The sequence below is a fragment of the Pseudonaja textilis genome, chromosome Z, assembly GCF_049901715.1.
Source record: "Pseudonaja textilis isolate UNSWEBS1 chromosome Z, rPseTex1.2, whole genome shotgun sequence".
NCBI lineage: Eukaryota > Metazoa > Chordata > Lepidosauria > Squamata > Elapidae > Pseudonaja > Pseudonaja textilis.
In genome coordinates, this window is record NC_142008.1 from 107,114,877 (window position 1) to 107,132,371 (window position 17,495).

Sequence of the window (17,495 nt, forward strand, 5' to 3'; positions counted from 1 at the left end):
CAGAAGCAGCCCAGCAAGCAGAGGACTTCTCTCCCGCGGCAGCTCCACCTGAACTGAGATGATCTGGCCGCCTGCGCAAGCGCCTGGCCTACCTTAAAGACTATGCATGCTCCATTCTGGGGGAAAGGAGTGTAGCGTTCAATGGACTAACCCGCAGTCTTCACTTCGGTCCGCGTTTCTAGCGGGGGCGCGGACTGCTCCTATTGGCTGATGCCGTTTGATAGCCAGCTATAAAAGGAGCTTTCAAATGGCATCAGCTGTTGCCGCCAGCTGACTGCCCTGTTAGCTCGGCAGCCCTTTATTCTTGTAATAAAGTTACAATCTGAAGTTCTCTCCGAGTTTTGCCTCAGGTTATTACCGCCGCTCCACACCAGTAACCTTCTGAACAGCAAGGTCAGTGGGGAAACTACATTCACTTAACAACAGTGTTATTAACTTAAAAACTGCAGTGATTCACTTAACAACTGTGGCAGTTATGATCATAGAAATGGCAAAATCCACTTAACAAATGTCTCATTTAGCAAAAGAAATTTGGGGCTCAATTGTTGTAAGCTGAGGACTACCTGTGCTGCTTGGAGTGCTTCATATCTCGACTACCAGAAGAGGGCAAAGGGGAGGGGGATGGGAAGGAATTCAAGACTCAACAAGTTTTTGTGGATGATAAGCCATTCCAGGTGCCATCTGTGTTATTTCAAGCAGGCCTGGGAGCTGTTCAGCCATCAGGTGGTACACAATAAGAAACATCCTTTCTGCTGCCAATCCTGTCTGGTGAGGGAGTGAAAGTGGGTAAGAAGCACGTGGTGGGCTGAAACTGTAATCTTTCCTGAGCTATAGATATTGGAGTGCCAGGAAATGAAGGGTATACATTACAAGAAATACAAAGCAAACTATTGTTTCCTCGTCAAGCCTCTAGAATGAGTTAAAAATTAAACCACTTCTTTCAGACAGAGCTTTCCACAGCTGGGAAGGATCAAGGATATTGCTCCATGCTTCCCAATTAAATCCAATTATTTTTTTAAAAATGTTTTCAAAGCAAGGAGCTTTTTTAGTGATTTTTGACACTATACAGAATATGTTTGTATATATGGAGCAAGGAGTGGGCGAGCAAGCTAGTTCTAAAACATCAGCTGCCCCCATCCCACAAATAAATGCCAATCCCTTGGAGTCTTTCCCCTCATCCTACTCATTCTTGGAAGCGGCTACTCAACTTTCCCCTTTGCAGCTGCATTCAAGGCCTCCTGACTACATCCTTTAGCTGCTAGACAATGAAGTGTAGTGTATTCAGTACAAAAAGGGGAAATTGAAAGGATGCAGGGAAAAAAAAGTTGTAAAATGCCCTACCTATAAATTTTCTCATAGCTGTCCGCCTCCACTCACTTGTACATACAGACTCATTCATTCTTTTTGTGACTGTTCAGTCTTTCAGCATCCTTTCCCCGTTTTATTTAATAACTAGTAGCCACCAGCCACCCCAAAGCCATCAGCATTCCTTGAGCAAGCAGAGATCTTTTGTTATTAAAGTGAAGAGCAAGCCCCCTGTAAATTTACAGTCATAGCAGTTGGATAAATGAAAGAACCTGCTGGTAATTTGTACAAAAAGGCACTGTTTTTCTCTGTCCCACAGGTGATCTCTGGAGCTTGTTCAGTGGCTGGCTGCTGGGTTGCTTTCTGTCCTGCTACTCCTCTCCCACTTCAAGTTTCACTTAAACCCCATTCTGATTTCAAAAGCCGCTCCCTTGGGCACCACTGTGAGCTTTGTAGTGCTGAAAGAATTATCCTTCTGGTTTCAGTTCCAAATGGGGAAAAAGACACTGGAAACATGGAGACTGTTTGGAAGGTTTAATGGTGGACAGGACCACATGGCCTGGAGTCCCAGAGTGAAAAGGAAGGATGATCACATGCTTCAAAGTGAAGGAAGAGATCAAGAAAGGGCTGACATGCTGAGAGTGCTTGGGTTTTACAACCTTTGTTGGGATTTGAATTGAAGCTTGTTTCTAATTGGTTGTCAGACTCCCATTTGGCCATGCAGGGGCAACTCTGTAAGCTGTCCTGAGTTCCAGGCTTGGTTGAGCCTTGCTGGATGATGATGCACTGAAAAGGGCTTTTGGCAATTGCTATAGCTTTACTTGGAGATCTTTGTTATGTAAAGTATTCTGGCCCAGGTCTTAATGGCCCACCCATTAATAAAGGTGGGGGTGAGCTTCTACTTCTGAGGTGAATTTCTGTTTCTGAGTTTCTACTCTTTTTAGGGGAAATATTCTGCTTTTTTAATATTTCCTAGGATATTTCAATTTTCTAGGAGAGGGGTGAGTGCTAACTTCCTACAGTAAAAGTGTTTCAAGCAGGCATCCAGTCACCCTAAACATTGCCACATCTACTTGGAGCAGTGGGTGCATCAATTTTGCAGTGGCAGGAGCCCCCTCCAAAAGAGGCAGTGTTGTGATGCCAAGTCCCATGTTGATGGTATCTGTGGCAAGCACTGTGTCCTTTGTGTCCATAAACAGATGCGCTTGTGGTGAATGTTTATTGTCTTGTGCCCTTTGTGATAAAGCTTTCAAGCAGTCCAGTGTGCCCTGGCTTCTCACAAGCATGTTCACATATGAGAATGGGCCTTTGCCTGTTCAATATGTGGCAAAGCTTTTAAGCAAACTTCCTATTTGGCTCCACTCTTCCCCCCTCTCATCTAATGACTACCCCATCTCATGTGATGTATGAGGGGCATTTAAACAATTATAAAAATTAAATTATTCAATAAATACAAAAATAATTTAATTATGAAAAGGCTAAAGACCAACAGATTATGAGCAATGGAGCCCTCTCATCATTTTTATGCCACAGATATATTATTCATTCAATGTTTCTCCTGTACTCATCCAGGTCCTTAAGAAACTTTTGTTGAAAATTATGTGAACAGCAAATATGTAATATTTAGAATAAACTGCTTTGAGAATCCTTGCTGCATTTGTTTTTCTTCTTGCAGCTAAGTTCCCTAGCACACAGATAAGATTGCTTATTTCTGCTAAGTCAAAATATGGACATTCAGGCATGCAGTTGATCAAGGATTTTGTTAATTATAATGCAGAGTCTTCAGTTCTCTATATAATCCTGGCCTGCTGAAAACAGTGTTCTAATGCAATGTATTTTTCCCCTTCTCTTCAGTTGAGTCCAATGTATTTCTTTTTAACTTCTCTTCAGTCAAGTCCAATTCTCAAGACAAGTGTACAGTTTTCCTGGCAAGATTTTTCAGAAGTTGTTTGCCTGTCTTCTTTCTAGGGCTGAGAGGAAGCGACTGACCAAGGTCACCCAGTTAGCTTTCTGCCTAAGGCAGGACTAGAAGTCATGATTTCCACTTTCTAGCCTAATGTCTTAATTACTAATTATGCCCATTTTATATTTAAAAGCAATTTATTTGCACTGTCAGCTCAAATTCTATTGAGTATTGATCGCCTCTTAAATAACTTAGGTGAAAACACATTTGAAGTTTTTATATAAAAGTATGAATAAAAAACCTATCTAGCAGGGAAATATAAATGCTTGTATATAAATATCTTAAAAATTCTCATCTTTCCTTACTGTCATTGAATAAGGAACTATTTTGTGGTACTAAAACAAGAAGGTTAGCAAAATGCCATGAACATCTCTCGTGTTCAAGAAGCGCAAATTGAAAAGATTTCCCCTAATTGTGAAGGATGTATTTTATGGTGTAAATACATTTTATTATTTTTAGAATGCAATAATGTCTATGACTTTTGCTGCTTATGAGGAGTAGACATTTTGTGAAGAAAGAGATCAGAAGATTCAAGACCTTAGGCCATCAAATGGAACTAGTCTAGCCGTTACATCTACCCAAATAAGCTTCTTGTTATGTTAATTATATGTAGTGGAACTACATACTTAAATTGAAACAAGCACTTTGCATATATTAGTTTGGTTTTTGATATACTGGTCAGGGAAACGTGCAACAGCAAGTCCTAGCATTTTGAACTTGTGTCCATATTCTTCTGTATGCAACAAAAAAGACCTTAAACATGGCATCTGGGGTAAGTCAAAGAAAAGACATCTCATTTGGTGTTTATCAATACCTCTTTCCCTTCTAATTTGGATAATAGATCCTAACTTGGATATCGATGCTATCCTACATCCTGCAAAGAGAAGTGTTACCCTTCCATGTTGTCTTCATTGCAAGGAATATCTCTAGGCCCTATAAATAATCTCAGAAAATTAAAATGATTCAAATGAAATCAGAGTCATTCAGAAAGGTGCTTTTCTATCCACCCTTCTAGGACCGGGTGCAATAAGGGGTGCTTTGCAGAAGGTAATTTAAAGGGTGGCAAGCAGCATTCTTCTCAGAAAGTTCTATTAAAACAGTGTTTTGTCAACTTTTAGATGTGTGAACTTCCAGAATTCCTCAGACAACATCAGATGTGGTATTCAGCAGTTTCTGACCAGTTCTGGAGAACTGATAGTGGAAATTTTGAGTAGTTCGGAGAACCGGCAAATACCACCTCTGACTGGTCCTGCCCCCATCTATTCTCTGCCTCTTGAGTCCCAGCTGATCGGCCGGGTCTTCTTTTGTTGCCTTACACAGGAGAACAGAGCTGGGAAGCAGGTTAGTACAGTGGGGAGGGAATGGGATTTTGCAGTAACCTTCCCCCAGGAGTGGGGTGGGAATGGAGATTTTACAGTATCCTTCCCCTGCCACGCCCACCAAGCCATGCCCACAGAACCAGTATAAAAATTTTTGAATCCCACCACTGGACAACATAACATATTTTCTGGGGAATTCTAGGAGTTGAAGTCCACGCATCTTAAAGTTGCCAGGTTTGAAAAACTGTATTAAAATAATGTAGAGCTTTAACAAATGTACATAACTCTTTTCAACAACTTATTAAACAAAAGGCTTATTTTTTTTGCTCTCATATGTGCTGGAGAAGACAGCTACCCAACCCTGGCTTTTATTTAGGAATTGATAACAGGTGCTCCGTAAGGGCCATTAAAGCTTTTTTCCCCTGTTGAATCTGAAACACTGCCTTATCTTGTTTTAATGGCAGTTAATTTGTGAAAAAATAGTTCCCCCTCAGCAACCATTTTATGACAAGGCCTGCAATCCATTCATAAATTGCAATATGTCCACCACATCTTGTTGAGAAATCTAGAATATGATCTTATTTGAAGATAATTCATGGTAGCTTTTTTTCTTTCTTGGGGTTCCAATATATTAGATTTCAACTTCCATAATTCCCAATCACTGTGACCAAAGTCTCACAAAAGTTGACACTCCACACATCTGAAAAGGATTTTGTTGGAGAAGATTAACTTATTATTGGGCATAAAAAGTTTATTATAATTAAAAATACAGATTAATTAGAAACTACAGCAATATCTGTCACAAAATGGAAGAAAAGGAGAGGCAGTTCAAGGCTATAGCTCACCTGTTCATATGCATTTTGTATGTGTGCAGATTATAAGCGCAAACCATCAAGCCATTGGGTAGATTACTCATTGCACTAAACTTTAGTTGATAGGATAAGCTAGAATGGACATCTTATATCTTATCTCATACTAAGATAAAAAAGGTAATAATTACAGGTAGGCCTTCACTTACAACCAAAATTTAAGTTGTTCAAGCAAGCAGTTAATAAGTGACTTTTGCCCCATTTTATGACCTTTTTGCCATAATAACAGTCATTAAGTGAATCATGCAGTCATTAAATAATCTGGCTTCCTCCATTTTTTTTTTGCTTGTCAGAAGCCTGCCGGGAAGGTTACAAATCATGATCACATGACCCAGGATAGTACAACGATCATAAATACATGTCAGTTGCCAAGCACCCAATTTTGATAACTGGTACTGCAACAATAATTCAGTCTGAAAACCAATCATAAATCACTGTGCCATTGTAACTTCAGTCACTGAATGGTTGTAAATCAACTATCTGTAGTGGGAGATATTGTATATTAAAGTAGTATTTGCATGGAACCATCACAATTATACTGTCGTACTGCAGGCTACTTCTGCTGACTGCTGGCTACCAGAAATTTGGCAGTTCAAATCTCACTGGCTCAAGGTTGACTCAGCCTTCCATTGGTAAAATGAGGACCCAGATTGTTGGGGGAAATATGCTGACTCTATAAACCACTTAGAGAGGGCTGTGAAGTGGTATATAAGTCTAAGTGCTATTGCTATTGAGCTAAAATTCTTTTATTCCTTAGCTTAAAACGGCTGAGGATGTGTCTGTGTTCCAGTCACAGATAAGACACATCCAGGGTTTTACCTCTAGAGGGCATGGAGATTAAGCTCTTAAACATGAAATTTCTTTTTATGGCTATCTGTGGAGCATTATTTAACAATAATAATTGTCTGCTTATTTGAGAGTGGAGGAGGAACAGACAATAAGAGGGAGTAGGGGCTCAATAGAGCAGTATCCACTAAGATGTGATGAAATTAACCTCAGGTGGTTACAATTCCAAACATTTCTTATTCTACTCCAGCTGAGAAAATTTTGGAATAGCCTACGAAGACCAAAAATCAAGCAAACCCTCCCAGTGTTCAGATTAAACCAGTGTTTCTCAAGCAAAACAACTTTGAGGCAGGTTTCAACTCCCAGAATTCCCCAGCACACTGGTTGGAGCATCTTGAGAGTTAAAATTTATCCATCTTAAAGTTGCTGAGGCTGAGAAACCACTCCTCTAGTCCATGAAAGAAACAGTTTTGGCTGTGCTAATGTCCTACTGTTCCCATTTATTTGTAATCATTTATTATATATATACTTATACCTGTTTATACTTATATATGTTATGTTCATATTTATACTTGTTTTCTCATACATGCTTGACAAACTAAATAAATTTAAATAATAAATAATAAAAATAGAATTATCTTCATATTCCAACCACTGCCTCTACATTTATACAAATCTGTTCAGTTTTATCCTCATTATCTTGAAGGGAACTGGGGCTGACTTGATACAGAAGCAATAGAGGCAGGATAGGGATTGGCAGTGACTATAGAAAATTTCATGCCAGTATAATTTTTCTGTCAGCTGAAGGATGGGTGGAGAGCATTTCCACTCAGCCATGGGAAAGGCCTTTACTGAGTTGAATGAGCCCACTGGAATGTGTTCTAATGAAAACCCTGGATGTGTATTGTGTTCAGTACATCAAGATATTAGAAGCATGTGAGGAAGTAACATTGAAAGAAATGTTTATGGAAACAGAAACACGGCAGTCATTCAAAATAAAAATTTCCAACAAAGTGGCAGCCATCAAAGATTTTAATTGTATAATGAAAGTCTAATTTTATAACACTACAAATATTTCTGAGGGAAATTGGATCCTTGATATTTCAAGGTAAACTCTTGTAGATGGTGATTTTTTTATGAACAAAACACAAATATGTCCTATTTTCCAAGAGTTAAGGGGAAGTCTTTATAGCATTAAGGAAAAATTCTTCACCACAAAAAGCTTTTATTTTTGTTTCTTTTATGCATGTGGGTGTAAACGTCCAAAGGCAAAAAGTTTCTCAGCTAAGTTGGAAATACTTTCTTAAAACTGTACTCATTGGAGGACAATCAAAAAGCCATTGCTCACAAACAATCCCAGTGCCTTTTGGAAATTCCTCCCTCTAAATTAGGAGGATAAGTATGATATGTAATATGCAAGAAGATAAATCTTGTGCCTCCCATTTTTATCGTACATATATACAATCACAGTTTTCTTTAAATGGCCCTAGAAGCAATTAGGATGCTGCTTTTATTAGTTTTTGCATTTTTTGAGTGAGACTGCTTATGGAGATTAACCACCAAAGTATTTCATCTGTTTTTGACTATCATGGAGCCTATTAATTGTGGATGGTTTACAAACCAAGAAAATATACATGTTTAAGAAATTGTGAAGAGAATACAGTTTGGTAGGATATGTGGGGGAAAAAAATGAGGCTACAATTATATCTTCTCCGTTAACCAAAAGTACATTTTATTAGATTTATTAGTAGCACCTCTGGGAAGAAATCCATAAGTTGTCCTTGAAGCCCTTGAGTTATTGGCTGTATTTACAAAAATGCAACCTTATGTAGGAGCCAACAAGTATCATATCTGTAGCAGATACTTCCCTATTAAGCAATGTCTGATACAACTAAAAGCATTCAACTCTGCTGATTTGATTCTGTGTCTAGTAGCTGTTTGTTTTGTTTTTGTTTTAGGAAATTGGAAAACTGTACACTGTTGAATAGAGGAGGAATTAAGTAGGTGGATAAAGAAAGATTGGGACATAAAGGTCAGGCAATGGTGTTAACAATAACATAAGTTCTAACTATAAAGGGTGGGACAAAACAACACTTTCAACAAGCCTTGCCTACAGATGGGATTCAAAATATCTCATGTATGTTTTTTCCATCCACACATTTGCCTTACTTTGCTTTGTTTTAACTTTATTCAAATCAGACCAGCTAGACTGAATGAACTCTAGGCAAACTGTTTAGTTAATTATTAGCTTTCGAAGCTGCTCTCCTTGTGATAATTTCTTAGTATAGCAGTTTTTCCCTCCTCTGTCTCAGGAAAAGACATTTTATACAGGTAAGTGAATGAACACACACATGGGCATGTCTGCTGTATATATGTATGTATGTATGTGCAATGGTAGTTTAGTTTATTTCTTACTTTTTAAATATCTGCCTTTTTGTTGCCGTGACTTGGCATACAATCCTCACATCCTCACTCCTTCCCTATAGGTAGACCAAATAGGTAGTTTTGGCCTTCTATATTTGTCATGTATAGCATTAAACAGTGTTTTTCAAGTTGGCAACTTCAAGATGTGTGGACTTCAACTTCCAGAATTTCCCAGACAATTGGATGGTGAGTTCTGGGAGTTGAAAGCTTGAAATACGAAAAACACTGACAATAAATCATGATTAAGGCTGACTCAAAATCTACTCATATTCCATTGTTCTGCATCCCTAGAGACCTACAACATGCACGTCAAAGGGCCATAGCTCTCGGCAGCAAAAGTAACCAGCTAATCAGCTGAGATGATATAAGTAAGTAAAGTGCAGGGGCGGGGGTGGGCCCACATGATAGTCACAGCGAACTGATTCGCTGCCAGCTGATTTTCAGGGCAAGGGTTTGTCTAAACCAGTCTAAACCGCTAGAATCCCACTCCTGGTTACATGTTATTCACAGGCTGCATGTAACTCTCAAGCTAATTTTTGAACTCCTGCAGTTCCCAGAACCAAGCCACAAAAGCCCACCATCAATGTGATAATTTTTCAGAGTGCAAATTGAATATTGTTAAGTTTGAGCAATGAGAGGCTGAACCAGAGCATGAGTGCAACAGTACTTTATTTACAAATAAAGGGCTGACCGTGCTTGCCAAGCCTGGAACTGGCTCGCAGCAATCAGCAGCCAGTTGGACCCCGCAGCCTGCTTTTATAGCTGGCTGCTGGGGAGAACTTTGACCAATGGGAATGGGGGAATAACGCCCACACAAGTGAGTGGACCTGAGTGAGAACTCCTTGAGTCCTCAGGACATAACACCCCTTCCCCCAGATGCGAACACGCATAGTCCTTGAGGTAGATGGGGGTTTGTGTTGGCGCCCGGAGCGGCGCAACTCGGGAACATTGTCTGACTGTTCGGTATCAGTCTGTGGCGGTTGAGCTGGCATAGTGTCGCCAACACTCTCTCTGGACTGGGCATCCTCGGAAACCACGGGTTGGTTTCTGAGTCAAACTCTCGTGGGTTGGATCCGGTTGATCAACTCTCTGGGCGCTGTTGTCCGGGTTTGGGCTGCCCGGAGCGACCGCTGGCGCAGACTGGTCACTGGGTGCGATGTGGCTGGGTGGCGGATGGGACGGTTCCCCTTCGACTGGAGACTCTGGATTCTTGTTTGCGAGGTTGCTGAGGCGCCTTCTGGGTTGGTCTATGTGTCTCCTCCAGGCGCGACCATCCTCCAGCCTGACTCTATATGATCTCGGCCCGGTGGCGGCGATGACCTCGCCCGGAATCAAAGTGGGTCCCCAGCGAAATTCCTTGGCGAATATCGGCTCCTGTAACATAAAATGTCTAACCCCGAAGTGGGCGAGGGGAGAGTCAGGGCAGTATTGTGGGTGCAGTCTATCTAATACAGTCCTCAGGCGCGGCCCATCAGAAGTTCCGCTGGGGACTTATTGGTGACTGCACAGGGGTTGAGTGCTGGCTCATCAGGAACCGTGAGAGTTTGTGGTGCCAGTCATCTCTGCCAAACCTAGCGAGGGCCTCTTTGGTGGTCCTGACGGCCCTTTCAGCCAACCCATTACTCGCAGGGTGAAATGGGGCTGTTAAAATGTGGCGAATGCCTAGGTTGGCTAAAACGGCTGAATTCTACTGATGCGAACTGTGGGCCATTATCGGAGACCAAGGAGTCGGGTAGTCCATGGGTAGCGAACAGGCGCGTTAACACGTTGGTGATTGCTAGTGTGGTGGTCGTGGATAGCTGCGCCACGTCTATCCACTTGGAATAAGCGTCCACGACCACTAGGAACATCTTTCCATGCAGGGGCCGGCCAGATCGATATGGATTCTAGACCAAGGGCGCTGGCGCTCTCCCATCTGGTAGGGGTGGCGATGGGGGAGCAGGGCGGGATTCTGGCAAATGCTGCAGGAACTTACCCAATTGACAATGTCCTCGTCTAGACCCGGCCACCACACGTAGCTGCGTGCCAGCGCCTTCATTCTCACAATGCCGGGGTGTCCCTGGTGCAGCGCCTCCAGGACTCGGAGTGCAGCGAGGTCGGAATGATCACTCGAGTGCCCCACAGTAGACAACCCTGCAAACTGGACAGCTCCTGCATGCGAGTCTTAAAGGGTGCGAATTTGTTATCAACATTGCCTCCCGGCCACCCCCTCCTCACCCAGTCGAGCACCTGGGCGGCGTTTGGTCTGCCTTGGTTTTGGCGGCGATGTCAAAGGCGGTGATGGGCAGGTCCAACTGGGTGATTTCAAAAATGGCATTGACAGGAGCTGGGTCTTCAGCCGGGCGGGTAAGGGCAGCGACTGAGTGCGTCAGCGTGGGATAGAGTTTTGCCCGGGCGGTGGATAAGTTTGTATGAGTAGGCCGCTAGGAAAAGCGTCCACCTTGTCATCCGAGGGGAGAGGACTTGAGGTGTCTGTTTGTCGCCGGCCAGTAGGCCCAGGAGGGCTTATGGTCGGTGACCAGTTCAAGAAGTGGCCAAAAAGGAATTCGTGAAACTTTTTCACGGCTGCAACAGCTGCTAGGGCTTCCTTGTCTATTTGGCTGTAATTTCGCTCCGTGGCCGAGGCGTCCTGGAGAAAAAAGCGATGGGGGCCTCGGCGCCATTGGCGAGTCGGTGACTAAGGACCGCCCCAATTCCAAAGGGGATCGTCTGCTGCCAGTACTAAAGGAAGGTTGGGGTCGGGTGGATGAGCACTGCCTCTGGCGTAAGTAGTGATTTGTGGCGTTAAACGCCTGGTCTTCTTTGTGCCCCCAGTGCCACGGTGACTTTTTGTCTAGTAATCTGTGTAGGGGTTCGGCTACTGAGGCTTTATGGGGCAAAAGGATGCATAAAAGTTTAGGAGTCCCAAGAAAGCTTGTAGCTCCGTTTTGGAGGTCGGTGTGGGAGCTTCGTGGATCGCCCTGACCTTGGACTCCAGGGGTGAATGCCAGGCGTCAATTTTATAACCCAGAAAGTCCACCTGTCTAGTGGCAATGGCGCATTTTCTTTTTTAACTTGAGGCCATGCTGTCTGAACCTCTCTAACACTGCTCGCACTCTCTGGAAGAGTTGGGGTCTGTCCTGGCCGAGACCAAGATGTCGTCGAAGTAGGGTACACCAGGGAGGCCCTGTAAAATCCGCTCCATGAGGATTGAAAAATACCGGGGGCAACACTTACGCCAAATTGGGCGCTTGCATCGGAAGGCACCCCTGTAGTGGCGATGGTCTGAAGTTCCGCTGTTTGGTTATCAACAGGGAACTGTTGATATCTTGAGACATGTCCAATTTAGCAAAAATACTGCCCGGTTCGAATGTGTGCAATAAGTGCTGAATAGCGGAGCACGGGGTGGCGCTAACTTGTAAATATTTATTGATTGTTGTCTTGTAGTCGAGCAAATTCTCAGGCTACCATCTTTTTGAGGGTGTGACAATGGGCGTCTCCCACTTGGCGAAATCTGTTGGCTCAATGACCCCTTGTTTTAGTAGTTTATCCAATTCAGCGTCTAGTTTTGGTCGAATAGCAAATGGAACTCTCGTGGTTTAATCTGATTGGGACTGCCTGGGGTCAACGGTGAGCGAGATGGGGTTCCATTATAACACCCCAGCTCCTCGCTGAACACATCTGCGTAGTCAGCGAATAAGGAGTCAGTGTCTGAGGTTGAGACAGCATGGACTCCTGTTAACCCTAGGCGAGGTGGGAAACCAATCGAGCCCCAATAAGGTGGGTAGATTGCCGTTAACTACCACTAGAGGTAGGTGGCCTTTAAAAGCTCTAAAACTGACAAAGAACTTGCCTCTGCCGATCACGGGAATGGCCTTCCCCTGGTAGTCCTTCAGACCGAACTGGCATCTCTGAAGCCGGGTAGTAGATAGGCTGGGGTGGAGTCTCTTGAGGGTGTTCCACGAGATTATTGAGCGCTGACCCTGTGTCAACCTCCATGTGGCACGGTTTACCTTCTAGGGAAACGGAGAGAGAAATTTTACTAACAGAGTGGCAAGTCGCCTGGCAAGGCGGTGCGTGCGACAGTTTAATACTTGCCTCTGTGGTCCCGAGTGCGAGGACGGGGTCTTTGTGCAGCGCTTTGGGGGGCTTGGCAGACTCTCGCAATGTGCCCCCTCTTATGGCAGTTGTTTAAAGCGGCTCCTTTAAACTTGCAGGTGGCCCTTTGATGTGATCCCCACAGGCTAGGCACAGGGTGATGTGCTTGGGTGGACGGTGTATTCTTGTTTGGCCCCTACCTGCGACCGTCTGTCATTGGTGAGGCGATGGACATCGTTCTCATCGTTGTGGCCTTCCTCCGCTTCCACCTCTTCGGAATGGACTGGGAACGCTGCTAGCTTGGCGCTTGGGCCCTGAATTTCGGTGGCTGAGTTCGTTGCTAGCTCGGCTGCTAGGGCCTCCTCTACCGCTTGCGCGAGGTTGAGGTCTTTTTTAGCTAGCAGTCGCCTCTGTAGGTTGAGATCCTTGACCCCACAAACCAATTGATCGAGGAGCATGTCCTCCAGGTATGTTCCAAACCCGCAGTGCAGGGCTGCTGTTCTGAGGCGGCCATATATTGGTTGATGGTCTCCTTACTTGATTGCTTCCTCATTCGGACGTGAACCTCCTGGCGATTTGTGAAGGCCTGGGGCGTAGTGGTTTGTGAGGATCTCAAGCAACTCCGGACCACGGGCGTTTTTAATTCTCTCGGCGCCACGAGTGCTGCAGCGGTATCGTAAGCGGTGGCTCCATGATAGATTAGGAAATAGGATTTTTCCGATGCTCTCCGCATCCGACAGGCCGACCGCATCGATGTAATGATTGAAAGCGGTTCTTATCGATTCCCACTTCTCTTCGTCTGGTTTAAGCGCCGGGAATACTGGATTGGAACTCATGGTGCTGGAGCGGCTGGGCTACCTGCGGGAGAAATCTCTCTGGGACTACGAGCGCTCGTGAGTTACTAGTGATATCAGCTCTGGAGAGGTTTTTGCTACCCTCTCTTTCTCTCTCTCTGGGTTACCACGTTGGCTGCTAGCCGTTGGAGGTGTCTTGATTCGCGCCAAAAAGTGGGCGTTAGTGACTCTCTACAGCGCTGTGCTGTGATTCCTACTGGCTCGAAATTCAAATGACACCCGTTTGAATTTCGCGCCAAATCAAGCGGCTGCGGCTGCTGGCGCTTCACTTTCCCGTAGCGAGGCTAACAAGCGGCTACAGGCGCTTCTAACTATTTGACTCAGACCGCTTTCTCTGGCTGCGGATCTGCGTTTGCTCTTTTTGATCGCTCGTTTCGCTAGCTGACCGCTCTCTCTGGCTGCGGATCAGCGTTTCCCTTGTTGCCAGCCGATCGCTCTCTCTGGGCTGTAGATCGGTGGCTAGTGACTCAGCGGTTGCAAGGTGCTTCTGGTAGCCATCCCATCCTCGTCGCCAGTGTTAAGTTTGAGCAATGAGAGGCTGAACCAGAGCATGAGTGCAACAGTACTTTATTTACAAATAAAGGGCTGACCGTGCTTGCCAAGCCTGGAACTGGCTCGCAGCAATCAGCAGCCAGTTGGACCCCGCAGCCTGCTTTTATAGCTGGCTGCTGGGAAAACTGACCAATGGGAATGGGGAATAACGCCCACACAAGTGAGTGGACCTGAGTGGACCTGAGTGAGAACTCCTTGAGTCCTCAGGCTCCTGGAGGCTCTCTGGAATCCAGAAATGAGCCCATTCCTGCCTTCCCAAACTTACTGGGAGGCCCATTTTTCACCACTCTCAAGCCTCCAGCTGCCTGAGCCCTGCTCTTACCTGCATCCAAAACAGGCCGTGTGGGGACTCCTGGGAGGGAGGGGTGGGCAGGGCCAACCAGGAGTGGGATTTAGGGTTTTTCCGAGTGTGCGATCCTAGCTCAAAGGGTTATTCCTCCGACACCCTGTGAACCCCCAGCAGCCCACCCCTGTGTAAAGTATTTACTAACTGTATATTCTAAATCCCTCTTAACTTCCATTTGTTATTTTAAAAGGTAGGTTGTCTCTTGGGAAGATAAGGAAAGTGGTGATGTTATTCCATATCTCTTTTTTGTGCATGTTTCAGTGTGTAAATACTAAGAAATAAAAAGAAAAGAAAATAACCATAGCATTGTGAGGCAAAATGCATTTTGATATTAAATATATTTGTGCATTTGCGCTTAAATAAACCAAGTGGGAAAGTGGTGATACCATTTTGCTTGTTTTGTACTGCTGCAAACATATTCCAAAATAGTAGATATATCACTAACTGTGTGTTAAATTCCATGAAATGTATTGCAGGCTATTGAGGAATACAGACCATTTGTCACATTCATGGGCTCCTGGATAAAGTATATAACTTGGCAGAGGTGAACAGCGAAGTGAAAGATCAGAAAAATAGTATAATGCACTGACTTGAGTATATTTCTGTCTCCTGTGCAGATGAAGCAGAAGAGGTCTGAGACAACAGCTGCAGACACTTACAACTTAGTTTAATAGCAACTTGTTTCTTTCTTGCAGAGATTCTTGTGCAAGCAGGATTAAAGCTATTGTGACTTGTCCCATCTTTTTGGTAGACAAGACTTGCAATTCTTGACTTTGACAAGAATCCTCCAGGAGAAGCATCTTTGATCATCCCAAAATGTATTATTTAGGCAGTCTGAAATTTTCATAAGATACTAATCCTTAATATGATTTGAGTTAATGTATTGGGCTAATTCCTTGTAGTTAGAAAAAAAAGCCCTTATGAATTAGCTTTTTATGCTGAGGCCAATCTATAGATGATTCAATAACTTGTAATTGAAAAAAGTGTTTTTTTGTGCAATGTGGGCACCTAGCAACTCAGTTACCTAAATTTGAACTTCAATATTTGACTTCAAAGAACTCATAAGCGACCACTATCATTAAGAGATGGTTTCTCAATATAGTGATATATATTTTCCTTGGATATAATCAGGGATGGGTTCAAATTTTTAATAACCCCGGTTCTGTGGGCATGGCTTGGTGGTCATGTGACTGAGTAGAGTGCTGTGTGGTCATATGATTGGGTGGGCAGGACCAACGGCGTCGACTCATGACAAGGGGTGCCTTGCCTCGCCTCGCCTCAAAGAGATACAATTCCCTGTCTATTTATTTACTTACTACTGAACATCCAAAATATACTATTTAATCCTATGCATATATGTATAAATTTATGTATAAGGCAGGCAGCAATGGTGGGTGAGCAAGGCGACATGAGGAGTGACTGGATGGGGGCGGAGGGTGGGTGGGGGGGAGCCAGTGACACACGATTTGCTGGTTCTCTGAACTTTGCAAAATCATAACAAATCCGGTAGAATCCACCTGGATATAATTCTGTGGAGTGCCTTTAGCACTTTGCTAAAGGTATACAGTGAACATGACATAAAGGTCACAATGGTGTTCTGCTATAAAGGGTGGACAAAACAACATACAAACCTTGTGAACATGGATCTCATGTATGTTTTTTCCATCCACACATTTGCCTTACTTTTGCTTTGTTTTTAACTTTATTCAAATCAGACTAGCTAGACTGAATGAACTCTAGGCAAACTGTTTAGTTAATTATTAGCTTTCGAAGCTGCTCTCCTTGTGATAATTTCTTAGTATAGCAGTTTTTCCCTCCTCTGTCTCAGGAAAAGACATTTTATACAGGTAAGTGAATGAACACACACATGGGCATGTCTGCTGTATATATGTATGTATGTATGTGCAATGGTAGTTTAGTTTTATTTCTTACTTTTAAATATCTGCCTTTTTGTTGCCGTGACTTGGCATACAATCCTCACATCCTCACTCCTTCCCTATAGGTAGACCAAATAGGTAGTTTTGGCCTTCTATATTTGTCATGTATAGCATTAAACAGTGTTTTTCAAAGTTGGCAACTTCAAGATGTGTGGACTTCAACTTCCAGAATTTCCCAGACAATTGGATGGTGAGTTCTGGGAGTTGAAGGCTTCCAAATTTTGAAAAACACTGACAATAAATCATGATTAAGGCTGACTCAAAATCTACTCATATTCCATTGTTCTGCATCCCTGAGACCTACAACATGCACGTCAAAGGGCCATAGCTCTACGGCAAAAGTAACCAGCTAATCAGCTGAGATGATATAAGTAAGTAAAGTGCAGGGGCGGGGGGTGGGCCCACATGATAGTCACAGCGAACTGATTCGCTGCCAGCTGATTTTCAGGGCAAGGGGTTTGTCTAAACCAGTCTAAACCGCTAGAATCCCACTCCTGGTTACATGTTATTCACAGGCTGCATGTAACTCTCAAGCTAATTTTTGAACTCCTGCAGTTCCCAGAACCAAGCCACAAAAGCCCACCATCAATGTGATAATTTTTCAGAGTGCAAATTGAATATTGTCATTTTAGACATGCTCTTATGATAATTGTTAAGTTTGAGCAATGAGAGGCTGAACCAGAGCATGAGTGCAACAGTACTTTATTTACAAATAAAGGGCTGACCGTGCTTGCCAAGCCTGGAACTGGCTCGCAGCAATCAGCAGCCAGTTGGACCCCGCAGCCTGCTTTTATAGCTGGCTGCTGGGGAGAACTGACCAATGGGAATGGGGAAATAACGCCCACACAAGTGAGTGGACCTGGTGAGAACTCCTTGAGTCCTCAGGACATAACACCCCTTCCCCCAGATGCGAACACGCATAGTCCTTGAGGTAGATGGGGGTTTGTGTTGGCGCCCGGAGCGGCGCAACTCGGGAACATTGTCTGACTGTTCGGCATCAGTCTGTGGCGGTTGAGCTGGCATAGTGTCACCAACACTCTCTCTGGACTGGGCATCCTCGGAA

The 17,495-nt window shown here is 43.9% G+C and overlaps 1 long non-coding RNA gene across 1 annotated transcript in view; it reads left to right on the plus strand.

Moving 5' to 3' along the window:
* The first annotated feature begins 269 nt into the window (after window positions 1-269).
* LOC148124222 (uncharacterized) overlaps window positions 270-17,495 on the plus strand; it is a 32,528-nt gene continuing 15,302 nt past the window's right edge. The window contains exon 1 of the long non-coding RNA XR_015739904.1: window positions 270-393. This is a non-coding gene — a long non-coding RNA (uncharacterized LOC148124222). The remainder of the gene's footprint in view (window positions 394-17,495) is intronic.